Here is a 14,018-nt window from a genome sequence, read left to right as displayed (position 1 = left end):
GGACACAACAGGCTGCGCTTTGTCATTGGAACGTTAAGAATTGATCAAACTATCTACATATGCATGGGGATATGCAAGAAGGTGGGCAACACATGCAACTTGGTGGATGCTGAGGGGAACATCATCCCTCGGAGAGACGAAGCAAGAGAAGGACCCGGCGAGACTTTGCAACCTCAAGAAAAAGGACAAGAGCCAATGTTTCAAGAGTCCTTTGCTTGAGTGCCTCCACACACACCACAACCTATAGACCTGGTACTCGCATACCTATAGCGCATGGAGACTATAATCAACAACAGGATGAGGGCTATCGAGGACAGCCTCCGGGAAGCACACAATAAGTTGGACATGATAATGGACAAGCTGGATGAGGAGGAAGAGGAGCCAGCATCATCATCATCATCATCAGAGACCTTTTAGACCTAGGACTATAGGATAGGATCTTTATTATAATATCTTACATGCCTTAATCCTAAACTACAATCATAGGTCTCTTTTATTTGCTTTATGTCCAAAAATTTTCCATGCTTAATAAATAATATGCTTCCTTTTAATCTTTGTACATCTTCTCTACTTTTGCATATTATTTTAACATTGAGGACAATGTCTGATTTGAGTTTGGGGGGATACAAGTGCATTGTATAACATTACATTTGCACATCAATACATTGTTTAAATTCAGCTACATTATTCTTGTGTATCAAAATTTTTGAAAATTTTTGAAAAATTGTGAAACTTAGCACTATAACCAAATTCTAGTAAGCCAATAATTGGACTCCACGGGATAGAAGAATGAACGTATCTAGATAGGCAAAAAGGGATTCTAATACGTTGTTTGTGAAGAAACTAATCTCTTTAATGGAACTAGACTAGTTAAACCTCTTCATAACTATTAATTTATCACATTGAACTTGTGAAATTAGGAGGACAATTTTTGAAATACAAGCAAACCTAAAAATGCCTCACTAGCTCTAGAACATATCTCTTGGACCTATCAAGGTGAAATCCTAGCATATGCTTGATGAAGAAATGATTAAGGCATTCTTTGATATAGCCTCACTATGCCTTAGCCATCCCTAATTAAAATGTATATCTCTTGTAGCCAACTTGAAGCCTATGTTTATCCTCTAGAACTTATTAATTACCCATGTTATTTACCTAGCCCCTAGCCTAAACACCTACCATACCCCTTTGAGAAAGCAATATGCATAAGGAAAATGAAGAGAGGATGTAGAATTCAAGAAAGAGTGCAAGTGTGCAATTGAAATCAAAGAAAAAATTGCCTTTCCAAACCAGCAAAAGCAATGAGTTTGGGGGAGAGGACAAAAGGGACATAAAAAGAAAGAAAAAAAAAAAGAGAAAAGAAAAGAAGTCCCAAGATAAGTATCATGGAAGCATGCTTGGCACTGTAAAATGCCAAAAGCCCTTCCTCTCTATACAAAGTCAGTATTTTATGCATACATGCTACCCTCATATTTGCATCCCCTAAAAACCTTTCATTGGCAACCAAGTGATTATTCCCTTAGCCCCATTACAACCCTTTTTAAAGACCTTTTGATCTTTTAAAAAGTGCATGCTATATTAGTGGAGATAGAAAAATTGAGATATGCCTATGGAGTTGGAATTGAATTACTTCTCCACAATTACTCACAAAAGAGGCAAATTTGGAGGAGTTAGTGTTTCTCAAATCTATCCCGATAAAATAGGTTAATTGTGGCTTATTAATGGTCTTGTATAGAGGAATAATTAGTCGAAACACCATGAAAGGAGGTGAAGATTCTAAACAGGCAGCTATTAGAACACTTATGCCTTGAAAGAGGGAAATTGGAATGCAGGTTAGAGGAGTTCAATTCTGTACTTATTAAGTTGTTGCTTATATTCCTAAGTATCCCCTGAAATGTGTGTTAAAACAGAGTTTTGCTTTGCTTGAGGACAAGCAAAAGTTTGAGTTTGGGGGTATTTGATACACTTGAATTATATAAATGTTTTTAAGCACATTTGTATACTAATTCATAGCATTTATGCAAGTATTTTCATGCATAGTAGTTGAATTCATTAGTTTTTGTAATTTCTATTGTCAAGCCCTTAATTTCATTTTTTCTGCATCATTTCAGGTGTTTGGGTGAAGCCCCAGAGCATAGGAGTGCAAAGGAAAGCTTGGAGAAGCCAAGAGACAGAGAATTGTTGCTGATACAAAGTACACGGGTCGTGTAAGCCAAGCCTCAGACTCGTGTAACTCTCTGCCAGAAGAAAGCCAAGAGAATCAATGGAGAAACACAAGTACACAGGTCGTGTAAGTAGACCCGTGTAATCTGTAGGGACCCGTGTAAGTCTCTGCCGGGGACAAGCTTAAAGCACCTTATGGGAATAATAGTACATGGCCCGTGTAACTAGGCCCGTGTAGTTGGCACAGACTCGTGTAACTTTCTGTGCCAGTGCAAGATTTCGCAATTCTCTTCCAGCAAGTTACACGACCCTACATTATGGGACCCGTGCAGTGACACACGGGTCGTGTACTATGCTGCAGCTAGTTTTATAACTCAAATTCTCCTCCTGCTTTCGGATAAAAACGAGACTCCTTAAGCCTTTTGGACTCAAAATGACCTAACCCTAAAGCAACCAATATAAATAGAAAAGAAAACATTAGACGATAAAGGACGGTCGAGGACTGCTGCTGAAGGTTACTGTTGTCGGGCTCTACATCAGTACCAAAAAGAAGTTTCCCAGCTGAAGCTCCACAAGATCAAAGCTACAAATTCTCTTTAGTTCCTTCGTTTCATCTCCCTAGATAGATTTTTATTATTTTATTTCTTCTGTATAATTTACCCTTTTTTTTATTATTTTTACCTTTTATCATAATGTTTGCTGAACTCACCATGAGTGAGTAGTTTCTTATTCTGGATTTGGGAGAGTAGCTCTTGTAATTATTATTATGGATGAACACTAAATTTTATTTATTGGATTTGAGATTCATTTCTTGATTTAACTTCTTGTGATCTTAATGCATGCTATGTGCTAGTACCCACTTAGCCATTATTGAAGATGTTAATTGAAGGACTGAAAGGTGAAGATTAACATTAGAAAATCAAGATCTTAAACCTAGGAATTTTGACCTAGACATAGGCTGATACCTTTGTGGAACTTCAAAATTGGTCCAAAATCTTAAAGGATTTTAATTAATTTAATCACCACGAAAGTATGGTTTGAGTTAATTAGAATACACCCTAAGTGCCTTGAGAGAAGATTTAGGATAACTCAGGACTGATTTCCATCAAGGAAAATGACCCTCAATCCAGTAAATAAGTTAGATAACATCCCTAGTATGAATCAAGTGTGAAATCTTAATTCCAGAATTGTTTTAAATAAATTATTTCGTTTTAAGTTTACCATTCTAGTGTTTAAAGTTAACAAACTTCACTCCCTAAGTATTCGATAGCCTAGACAGTCAAAATTTCTATGTGGATTGATACTTGCTAAATAAAATTCCTCATGGGAATGATACTCTACTTGTCACTTTATTACTTGTTATCGATCTGTGCACTTGCGGTGGTTGCAAAATAATGAAACATTGGAACACCTCACCTATATCCCGATCTCACCCAAATTCCTCAATCCCAATGGTTTAAGTTATCTGAGCCTTATCACACTAGGACTTCAAACCCTACCTCACCTTTTTCTCACTTCCTATTAGTGCATTCCCCTTCCCCTCTCTTCCAATTGGTTGAAACACCTCATCCATATCTCAGTCTCACCCAAATTCTGCAATCCTAGTTATTTAAGTTATCTGAACTTTATCACCCTATGACTCCAAACCCTATTACACCTCTATCCCAAAATCCTATAAATACCCCACTGACAAAAAAAAAAAAAAAGAAAAAGGGAGGAGGAGGAGAAGACAAAAAAAATTAAAAAAAAAGGAAAAAAAATTAAAGAGAGGAATAGCCAAAATTCTTTTAATTCTTCTTTCTTTCTAGCGATATTTCTTAAAGGTTAGTTCTTTTATTTTCTTTTCAAGATCTATGCCATGTAATGTTTACTTCTATGTTCCTTATTTTTAATTTATTTTATATGTTCGTATAGATCATGTAATCATGTTTAATTTGAGAGGATACACAACTCTGCACATGTTCAATTTTCTGTCTCTCATATTTTTATTATTTTTTATTATTTTTTAAATCTGTAAAAAATTTGTAAAAATTATATTCATATTCTACACGAAATTCTTTTAATTTTAGGGTAAAGAATCACTAAAAAAGCTTTCATATTTTGTAAGTTATGGCTATTTGAGTTTAGGGTTCCAGTAAAATCCGATTTGCAGGATACCCGATTTGTGGAGCCCATATCTCCCTTGTTTCTTAATATTTTTGTGTAAATATGGTGTCTAAAATTAATTTTGGAATCTTGTGAATATTTTCCAATTAGTTTTGCATTCATATCTGTTATGGTTAGTGAGTTATGAATTTTACAAAAAAGTAGTACGATTCTGTTACTGAAAAAAGTTATGATTTGTGTAGACCATTCGGCTAGGGTCTTGTTTGGTCTATAAATTTTATGATATTGTATGATGTTTTAGCTATCTTCTGTAATTTTTTCATGATTTTTAGGCTTGTCTAACTATTTTTCAAAAATCAAATTTCTTGCTATTGTCAATCTGCTAGAATTTAGAAATTGTATGTTTACGCATGTTCTTGTATTTTCTTTAGTTCCAATTGATATTTAATCTATTTTTCTGTGCTTTTTTTAATTCAAGAATTATTATGAAGTGTTTAGAATATGTTAAAAGATGTGGACCCTTAGATAGTTGTAACTAATTAGAAATCTTAACCCTTTAGGAGATTAGAGTTAGAATCGAATGTAAATTGTTATTAATATTTTCTTATTTTCTTTATTTCTTTTATTTTCTTTAGTTTTTTTATTTTTTATTACAAATAAAATTAGTAAGTAACCCTAAGGTAAGTACCAAAGAGAGCATTTGCGTGGAGCTTATATGGAGCTAAATGAGAGTAAGCTAGGGATATCATTACCATACTAGAAGAGAAGACCCTTTTTTAAGGGTAGCTTGCCCCAATGGCAACTGCAATTACTAACAAGTAATCCTAAATTCCTAGAATAACCATTGGGATGAAATTGTAGTAATAATAGGATTTTTATTTGGTAAATTAAAATTAACTTTGTTTTTAATTTAACTGACGTTTGCATATAATTAATTTAAATAAATACTTTGTAACTTAAAATTAATATTGTTTGTAAATTAAACTAACATTGGCATGTAAAATAAATTTAATTTAATACTTGGTAATTGTAAAATAAATTTGTATGTTAGAAATCTTTATTAGGTTGTGATTGTTTAGGCCTTATGAGATATTAAAATAAATTACACATGTACATAATTCACTTAGTTCAATTATCCTTAGGGTAACTTGGTGAAAATTAATTAATTAGGTTAATAGAAACGTAGGGTTATTTGAAATTAAATTTGTTTATAAATTAAATTCTCAATAATAAATTAATTTTAGTCATCTAGTAAATATCATTTAAATAATTAGCAACCCCATAGATAGAAATTACTTGTGCATGAAAATTATTTGTAAACAATAACCCTTTTGTGAATTATTTGCGGTGTAGGATTAGAATTGGATTTTTTAGGATGAAGTTTAATAAAGGAATAATAAATAAGACTTTTAGAAACATTAGTAGAGGACTGACACTCGAATTAACGAGGTTAGACCAGGCGTAAGGGGTGCCTAACACCTTCCCCTTACGTACCCACTATCCCAAACCTAGACATTGGGCTATGGTAATGACAGTTGTAGAAACTCTGCAAGGAGTAAGTTGCCATCCATGACCCTCAGAAGAAACACTGAATATGTCCCGGTTATTACCCGGGTGGCAACTCCTGTCTATCTATGCCTTTGTGGCATAAATCCTTAGTACCGTGGTAGTATTATGGGAGGACAGTACTTACCAGTGGTTTGATTTTATTAGGATTGTATGAAGTGCATGTCTAGGAAATGCTGTCTAAGGAGGTGGTACTTAAGTGAGACCATTGTGACTCCACCATTTTTCCTGGGCATTACCTTGTGCATTTTATATAATTCTAATGGATGATATTTCGCCTCACGCCCCCCTCCTACATGCCACTAGATTGAGCATATACTATACATGTGTTTTAAGTGTCTTAATGACATAATTATACTCATGTTCAGTTTCAAATCAAATTAATTATACACATTTGCTTAGCCACCATATAACCACCTTAATGGTATCACTTTTTGTGCTCAAATGTAAACCTTCTGACTGGAGTTATCCATGAAATGCCTACTGAATTGACAATAACGCTAAAAGCTTAAGCTTTTAGCATGGTGGTAAGCCTTTGAATAATGCCATAATTTTTGTATGTCTTTCCTTTTAGAGTGCATTTTGATGATGCCAACAGGGGGAGATATATAGCTAGTGGATGAATAGTTCAAATTAGTTCAAAATTTTAGGCTTACTTGGCTTTTAGTGGGATACAAGTTTTAGGTATACTTATATGATGCTTCTTGGTAATCCTTCGATACATATTCTAAATTGTTTTTGATATAAAAATAACTTTGCATCATCTTTCACCTAGGACTCATGGCATTGCATTCATTAAGTCAAAGCCTCTGTTATGTGCTCTCCAAATTCTATTTATTAAGGCACAAACTATTTTTGAAAGGGGGAGTACATTAAAGGAGCGAATTTCTTAAAAACGCACACTTCACTTGTGCTTAATTTTCCTTATCTACTAATTATTTATCATTATCAAAAGGGGGGAGATTGTTGGACCTAGTTGTCTTAACCCATGTTGTGATAATAATAAATAATTAGTGTGCTACTAATATACTTTAGAAGTGTTTGTATTGAGTTTGTAGGCCCTAGATTCAAAATTGCCGAATTACTTCAAATCAAGGTTGAGGAAGAGCAAGATAAGGAAGCAAACATTTATGGGACCCTACAATGTAACTTTTATTTATTTTATATCATGTAAATCTCATTTAATTAATTGTGTTGGCTCAAGTCTAGGTCATACTAAGAATATTTTGTTCAACTTAGTTTTCACCTAATTCTTTAACAAGGGAAAATTAAATAAATTTTTAAAAAATACAAAATTAATTTTGAAAATTATTTTAGTTGTAAAATATATTGAATTAGCTTTCCAATAGTTCAAACGGATCAAAAATCTGAGTTCGAATAAAAAAGTTATGAGTTTTTTAAACTCTTAATTTCTTAGTGTCTTTACTTGTAACTTTTTCTTAACCAAGGGGAAGTAAAATGAAATTTTCACATTTCAGAAATGTAAATTTGTTTTTAAAAGTTTTTTCATTGAAAATTTTATCAAATTAGCTTTCCAATGGCTCAAACGGATCGAAAATCCGAGTTTCGGTCAAAAAGTTACTCATTTCCGAAACCTAAATGCCCTTTTGACACTTTTTGTCCAGAAAGCACTTCGGCAATCGAAAGTGAGAAGTTTGATTGCCGAAGTTCATTATTTAAATTATGGTTTTTGAGCGTTAAAAGCCATTTTGTCCAGAGAGTACTTCGGCAACCAAAAGTGGGAACTTCGACAGCCAAACCTGGGTTTCTGCAACTCGATAAAATAGAGCTTTGGGTGGTTGAATGGCTAATTTAGCATTTAATGCACCCCCAACGATTATTTTCTTGCAAAAACTATAAATAGGCACCATTTATGTCTGGAAACATTTTTTTTTTTATGCAAAAACAATCTCTTTGAAAATTTATTGTCTTATAAAAATTTTCTTTATTCTTTCTCTCTAGAACTTGAGCTACCATAGTTATTATTGAGAACTTGATATTTGAGTTGTAAATTCTTTGTTCTAAGAGTTCATTCAAGGTTGTTGTGAGCACTTATTTTAATTTTGAATGTGATAGAGCTTTAAATAGCTCTTGAGCGTAAAGGGATTTGTAAAAGAGTAAGGGTTTGCTCTTGTGGTGATTGTAAGGGGTTTATTCTTCACCCAAAGAAGAATTTTAGTGGAGTTAACTCTCAAGGAGAGCCTTGAGGAGAGGACGTAGGCTTGGGATAGCCGAACTTCTATAAATTTCTTGTGCCATCATTCTTCCTCTACTCTTCTTTGTGTCTAAATTTCTTTTAGTCTTTAATTTTGCAATTATAACGCAATTCACCCCCCTCTTAGGTTGCTACAAGGGACAACAGAGTTTTTCTTAGATGAGCAGTTTTTCTATCTTGTTGCTAAATTACAATGGTATGCAGACTTGGTGAATTATCTGTCTTGTGGAGCACTGCCTTTAGAAATGAAATGGCAACAGAAGAAAAGATTTCTACATGAAGCAAAATTTCACACCTGGAATGAGCCCTTGTTGTTTCGTAGATGTGGGGATGGATTGATCAGAAGATGCATTCCTGAGGAAAAGATTGCTAATGTCATACATCACTGTCATTAATCAAATTATGGAGGGCACTTTGGAATTTCAAAAAATGCCAGTAAAATTGTACAAGCTGGTTTCTTTTGGCTAAATCTTTTCAAAGATGTTAAAGAATTTGTGTCAAAATGTGATAAATGTCAAAGGAGTGGAAATCTGTCAAAGAGAGATGAAATGCCCCTGCATGGCATCTTGGAGATTGAGCTATTTGATGTATGGGGGATAAATTTTATGGGCCCATTTCCACCATCTTATGGCAATAGATACATTCTAATGGGAGTTGACTATGTATCAAAATGGGTGGAAGCTATCACAACTCCTACTAATGATGCTAAAGTGGTAATTAAATTCTTGAAAAAGTTTATTCTAAACAGATTTGGAGCCCTAAGGGCAGTAATTAGTGATGGTGGCACTCATTTTTGTAATAGACAATTTGAGAGCTTAATGAAAAAATATGGTATAATGCACAAGATAGGTACCCCATATCATCCTCAAACTTCTAGCCAAGTTAAAATTTCTAATAGGGAGCTCAAGCATATTTTGCAAAAAATAGTAAATAGCTCTAGGACAGATTGGTCCATTAAACTAGATGATGCTTTGTGGGCGTACAGAACTGCTTATAAGACACCTATAAGCACTATCCCTTTTAGGTTAGTGTATGGCAAGTCTTGTCATCTGCTCGTAGAGCTAGAGCATAAAGCATACTGGGCTATTCGGACCTTGAACTTTGATCTTAAACAAGCTAGTGAGAAAAGAATTTTACAACTTGATGAGTTGGAGGAGTTAAGGAGAGATGCCTATGAAAATGCTAGAATCTACAACGAAAGGACCAAAGTTTGGCATGATAGGCATATTAGGCAAAAGGAGTTCAAAGAAGGTGATCTTGTTCTATTGTTCAATTCTAGATTGAAAATGTTTCCAAGAAAACTCAAGTTTAGATGGTGTGGTCCATACAAAGTTGTTAAGATTTTCCCTCATGGAGCAGTGGAACTTCAGGGAGAAGAATCAGGAAATTTTAAAGTTAATGGCCATAGGCTGAAACATTATGTCACTTGAAGGAGCAGGGAAGGAGCAGGCTATTGCAAGCTCTCAAATCCCACACCCCCTTCCTAATAGCAGTGTATTGAGGGTTAACCTAAGGACCATAAATTAGCACTCTTGGGAGGCACCTCAAGTTTCTTTATTTTGTTTTTATTAAGTTCACTCTACTTGCATTATTTTTTTCTGTTTTAAATATCCCTCAAATTCAATTTTGACATTGTTGAATTTCTTCTTTTGTAGATGCCATTTGAAGGACTAGAGGCTATTACACTGTTGGGAAGTTATTTTTACTCGATATTTTGATTGTCCACTTCCCCAAAACTGATTTGTTTTAATTGCCTTTGTTGCAGATCCTTTTGGCTTATGCAAGGAAGTTTCTATGTGTTGATTTTGCAATATATGTTGTCGACTATCTACTTATTCTTATTGGCTGAGGTTGGGTGAATAATTTTCATATATCTATGTCTTTAATGTTGGTATTATAGTGAGTTGTTCATTTTTATGGTTGTGAGTTTAATTGGGTTGTGCTATTCAATTTTATAGTGCTACATTTGATTGAAAAAAAACTGAGCATGCATGATTTGCTTTTGTGGATAAATGCAACTTTCTGATTGTAGTACAGTGGTGTTGGTTCTTACTAAGCTTAAGATGTGATTAATGTCAAGCTATAGGTTTTGAATTGAAATGATATTACTCTCAGACTTTTGTGCAGAAATTTTTGCTATCATGAACTTGAATGTGCAATTAATTTGGATTTGCATGTGTTGATGAATTTTTTATGCTAACTTTTAATGAGTCATGCAATTTCTTGGCTGAAAATTCCCATTTTTAATGAAGTTTAAACATTAACAGTCATTTTCCCTTGCATTTTCCAAATTTGCAAAGTGATTTTATGAACTTTTGTTTCTGCCGAATTGTGCATAGGCAAACTGCACAACTTGTGCAGTTTTTATACTTCATTTTTGCCCTATTTCTCATTTTTGCTGAAACTTGCACAACTTAGTACATAACTTAGGCAGTTTCGCATCACTCTACTTCCTGTTATTTTATTTTTGCCAGAACTTGCATAAGGACTTGCATAACTTGTGCACTATCATCTCCACCCTGTGCGAGAACCTACCTATACCGTGCAAATAAAAAAATTCCTATAACCTTAGCTTCCCATTCTCAATTTTCTTGGCACTACTGTTCATAACTCCCCACTTCCATTTTTCTCGGCATTTTTCCCCACCTTTCCTCTAACATTCTTGCCGCCCAAACCCTAATATCTTTCCCTTTTCTTTTCTTTTCCCCTATTTCTCCTCCTTTACTAATTCCCCTATCTCTATGGACACCCCACCGCCCCAGCTCCCCTCCCCTCCAAATCACTCCTCTAGCCATCCAACCACCCGACCTCGAATCTCCTCTCCCTCAACAACCTCCTCCTACCACTTCAACCCTGACCACTTACAAAAGGAAAATTAGGTCTAAGAGCACCTGCCCCACTCCTCTCTTACCTCCAATCACAAAGAGGAAAGAACCACCACCTACTATCCCAAGTTCTGAACCTCCTACCGAAACCCCTAAAACTACCAATTCCAAATCCAAAGGTCCCAGTGCTTCTTCTCCAATCCAACAAGTCAAATCTCCCTCAAGCAAAAAGACACCTTCTGTGGTAACTTCAAAGGTAACTAAATTACCTTGGCCCCTTATTGATGCTGCACATAAAGTCGCATTTAAGCGCTTGAAGGACAAGAAAGCGCAACCCACCAGGTACATTTCTGAAGATGCTTTCAGATCTGTTGGTCTATTTGATAGTGTTGTTGCTTATCTTAATGGTCTAGATTGGATGGATTTTGTGCATAAACAGGAGTTAGTTTATCCAGCTCTAGTTTTAAAATTTATCTCCTCATTTTCTACTACCTTAAAGTTGCATGAGATGGATTATAAGCCAATTATGAAATCTAGGTATTTAGGGCAGGATAGAGAGTTATCATTGGACCAATTTCATACTATCTTTGGTTTTGCTATTGATGGGTTACTTAATGTCCCATATACAGGCACAGAGCTTTCAGATAAAGGAGTTTGGAATACTTTTCAGTTTTGCAGAGATATTATAAACCAATCTCAGGGCTTTCATGCTGGCAGATCCAAAACATACCAAATAATAGTTTGCTAAACAAAATTGAATGGATATTAACTTTGGTTTTTCACTGTTGCTATATGCTTGTGAGGTCCAATTATGCATACTAGTGCATATTCCTTCTTGACCCATAATTCTTTTCATTTTTTTTCCTGTTATATAATTTTGCTGCAGTTTTTAGTCCATTGCACAACTTGTGCAGTTGTTTATGCAACTCATTTCAAGGTTTTATATGTTGCACAACTTGTACAGCCTGCTTATGCACTTATTTATAGAGCACTCCTACTGCATAACTCATGCAGTCTACCTATGCAACATGCATTATGCACTTTAAGCTGCTAAATTACTGCCCTATGCCAGGTAACCTTTCACTTTTGCTTTTCAATTCACTAATGCCTGGCTATTCATTTTTAACTTGAATTTCATTATGCACTACCTTAGACATTGAGGACAATGTTTGATTTTGAGTTTGGGGGTGTGCATTAATGCTTCAATTTTAATTTTTGCAAAAACAACAAGATTTCAAATAGTTTTTCTCATTTAGTACAGAAACATTTCATTCCATTTCATTTGCATATGCATGCATTATAAATATATTGCACACATTATATTACACATATATACATACGTTACACATTATCTAGGAATCAAACCATATAGATATTACAAATAGGTTTCTTTCATTTAGATAATGCATTTTTTTTAGAAACCATGCATTCACGAAATAAAATTTTTGCCAAGTCCTTTGAGTTATGGAAGTTACTTATAAGAGTGATTTAGCTTGCCTTTGGTTAGGTGTGTGGATTGAAAGTTTCCTAAGAGGTGCAAAGTTTTGAAGTGTTTATTCTTTGCCCATATTTTCTTAGCCAAAAAGCCACCCAACTAGTCATTTAGAGATGGAAGTGTTTAGAGGGAGCTATAGAATAAAAGGTAGTCAAGTGATGTCTCACCAATCCTAGAACAAATTTTCTAAACCTTTCGAGGCGAAATACCAGCTTGTACTTGAAAAGAGAAATGATTAGGCATTCTTTGATTTAAACCTTCTCATTTTAAACCTTTGGCCTTTTTTCCAATTAGAATTAACCCTTGTGAACCCCTTTGAGTCTTTATATTTCTAATTTTTCTTGAAACCCTTATTGTTACCTAGCCAATGAACCAAGCACTTCACATGAGAACAATTATTTATAATATTTGGTACACTATAAAAAAAAAGAGAGAAAGAAAAAAATAATAATAATAAAAAGGAGAAGAAATGCTTATCATGTTGTAAAAATGCTAGTATGTATGTACTTTTCATTATTGTAGTTCAAATTGAAAGAAAATCCACCCAAAGTAATTAAAGAAAATGAGTTTGGGGATGGTATTTTAGGGACAATCATCAAGAGAAGATACAAGATACAAACTTAAAGTATCAAAGTGTCCCTCAATTCTATATATTTTGTAAAACATGCTAGCACTTGGAAATTCTCATTGTATATTTCTCTCCTCTTTATATATATATATATATATATATATATATATATATATATATATATATATATATAAGAAGTGTACCTTATATTTTCAAGATTGAAAATATTCTCATGCTTTGAATCCCTTTTACCCTTTTTCTTCTTAACTTACCCCATAGCCCTATTACATCCCTAAAAAGACCTTCGATCTCTTGATAGTACTTGCTACATTAGTGGAGATAGGAGTAGGGAGTTTGCCTATGGGATTGGAATTTATTCATTCATTCATCATATTCCATCATTCTATATAGAGGCATTTAGCTATTAATTGTCTAGGGTTCTTTTTTAGCATAACTTTCTCTTATGATTGGTTGGTTTAGAAATTTGGAATAACAATTGACTCAATGGCTAAGCGATGAAAGCTTGGGTGAGCATTAGACTCTTAGCATCTTGAAGGAAGGGTATATGGAATATTGGTATGACCAAGGGTGAGTTAGATTGATCTAGTACGTAATTCTCATGGTTCTTTGGACAAAGCACCCTAAAAGTGCATTATATTTTAAAATTTTGCTTGAGGACAAGCAAAGATTTGAGTTGGGGGGTATTTGATGCATACATTTTACATAGTTAATTAAGTTAGATTTCATGGTCATTTTATTGATTTGTTAGTTATTTTTAATTAATTTTATTAGCCATTTAGTTAATTTTGCATAATTATCAATTTCTTGACTAATTTGTAATTTTGCTTTTGCTTTGTAGATAAAATGGTGTTTTTGAGAGACTAAAAAGTAATTGTACAAGTGAGGAGTAATTTTCAGATCCAAAAGTGTTAAAATGAAGCTTAGAAATTAAAAATTGTGAAGTTGCCAAAATCCGCATGACTTACTGCATAACCTATGCAGTTTTTGCATAGGAATTAGAATGAATTGAATATTTGTCGAAATGTGCACAACTTACTACATAGCTTATGCGAGTTCCTT

This window comes from Hevea brasiliensis, unplaced genomic scaffold, assembly GCF_030052815.1.
Source record: "Hevea brasiliensis isolate MT/VB/25A 57/8 unplaced genomic scaffold, ASM3005281v1 Scaf1, whole genome shotgun sequence".
NCBI lineage: Eukaryota > Viridiplantae > Streptophyta > Magnoliopsida > Malpighiales > Euphorbiaceae > Hevea > Hevea brasiliensis.
This window is presented reverse-complemented; position numbering follows the sequence as displayed.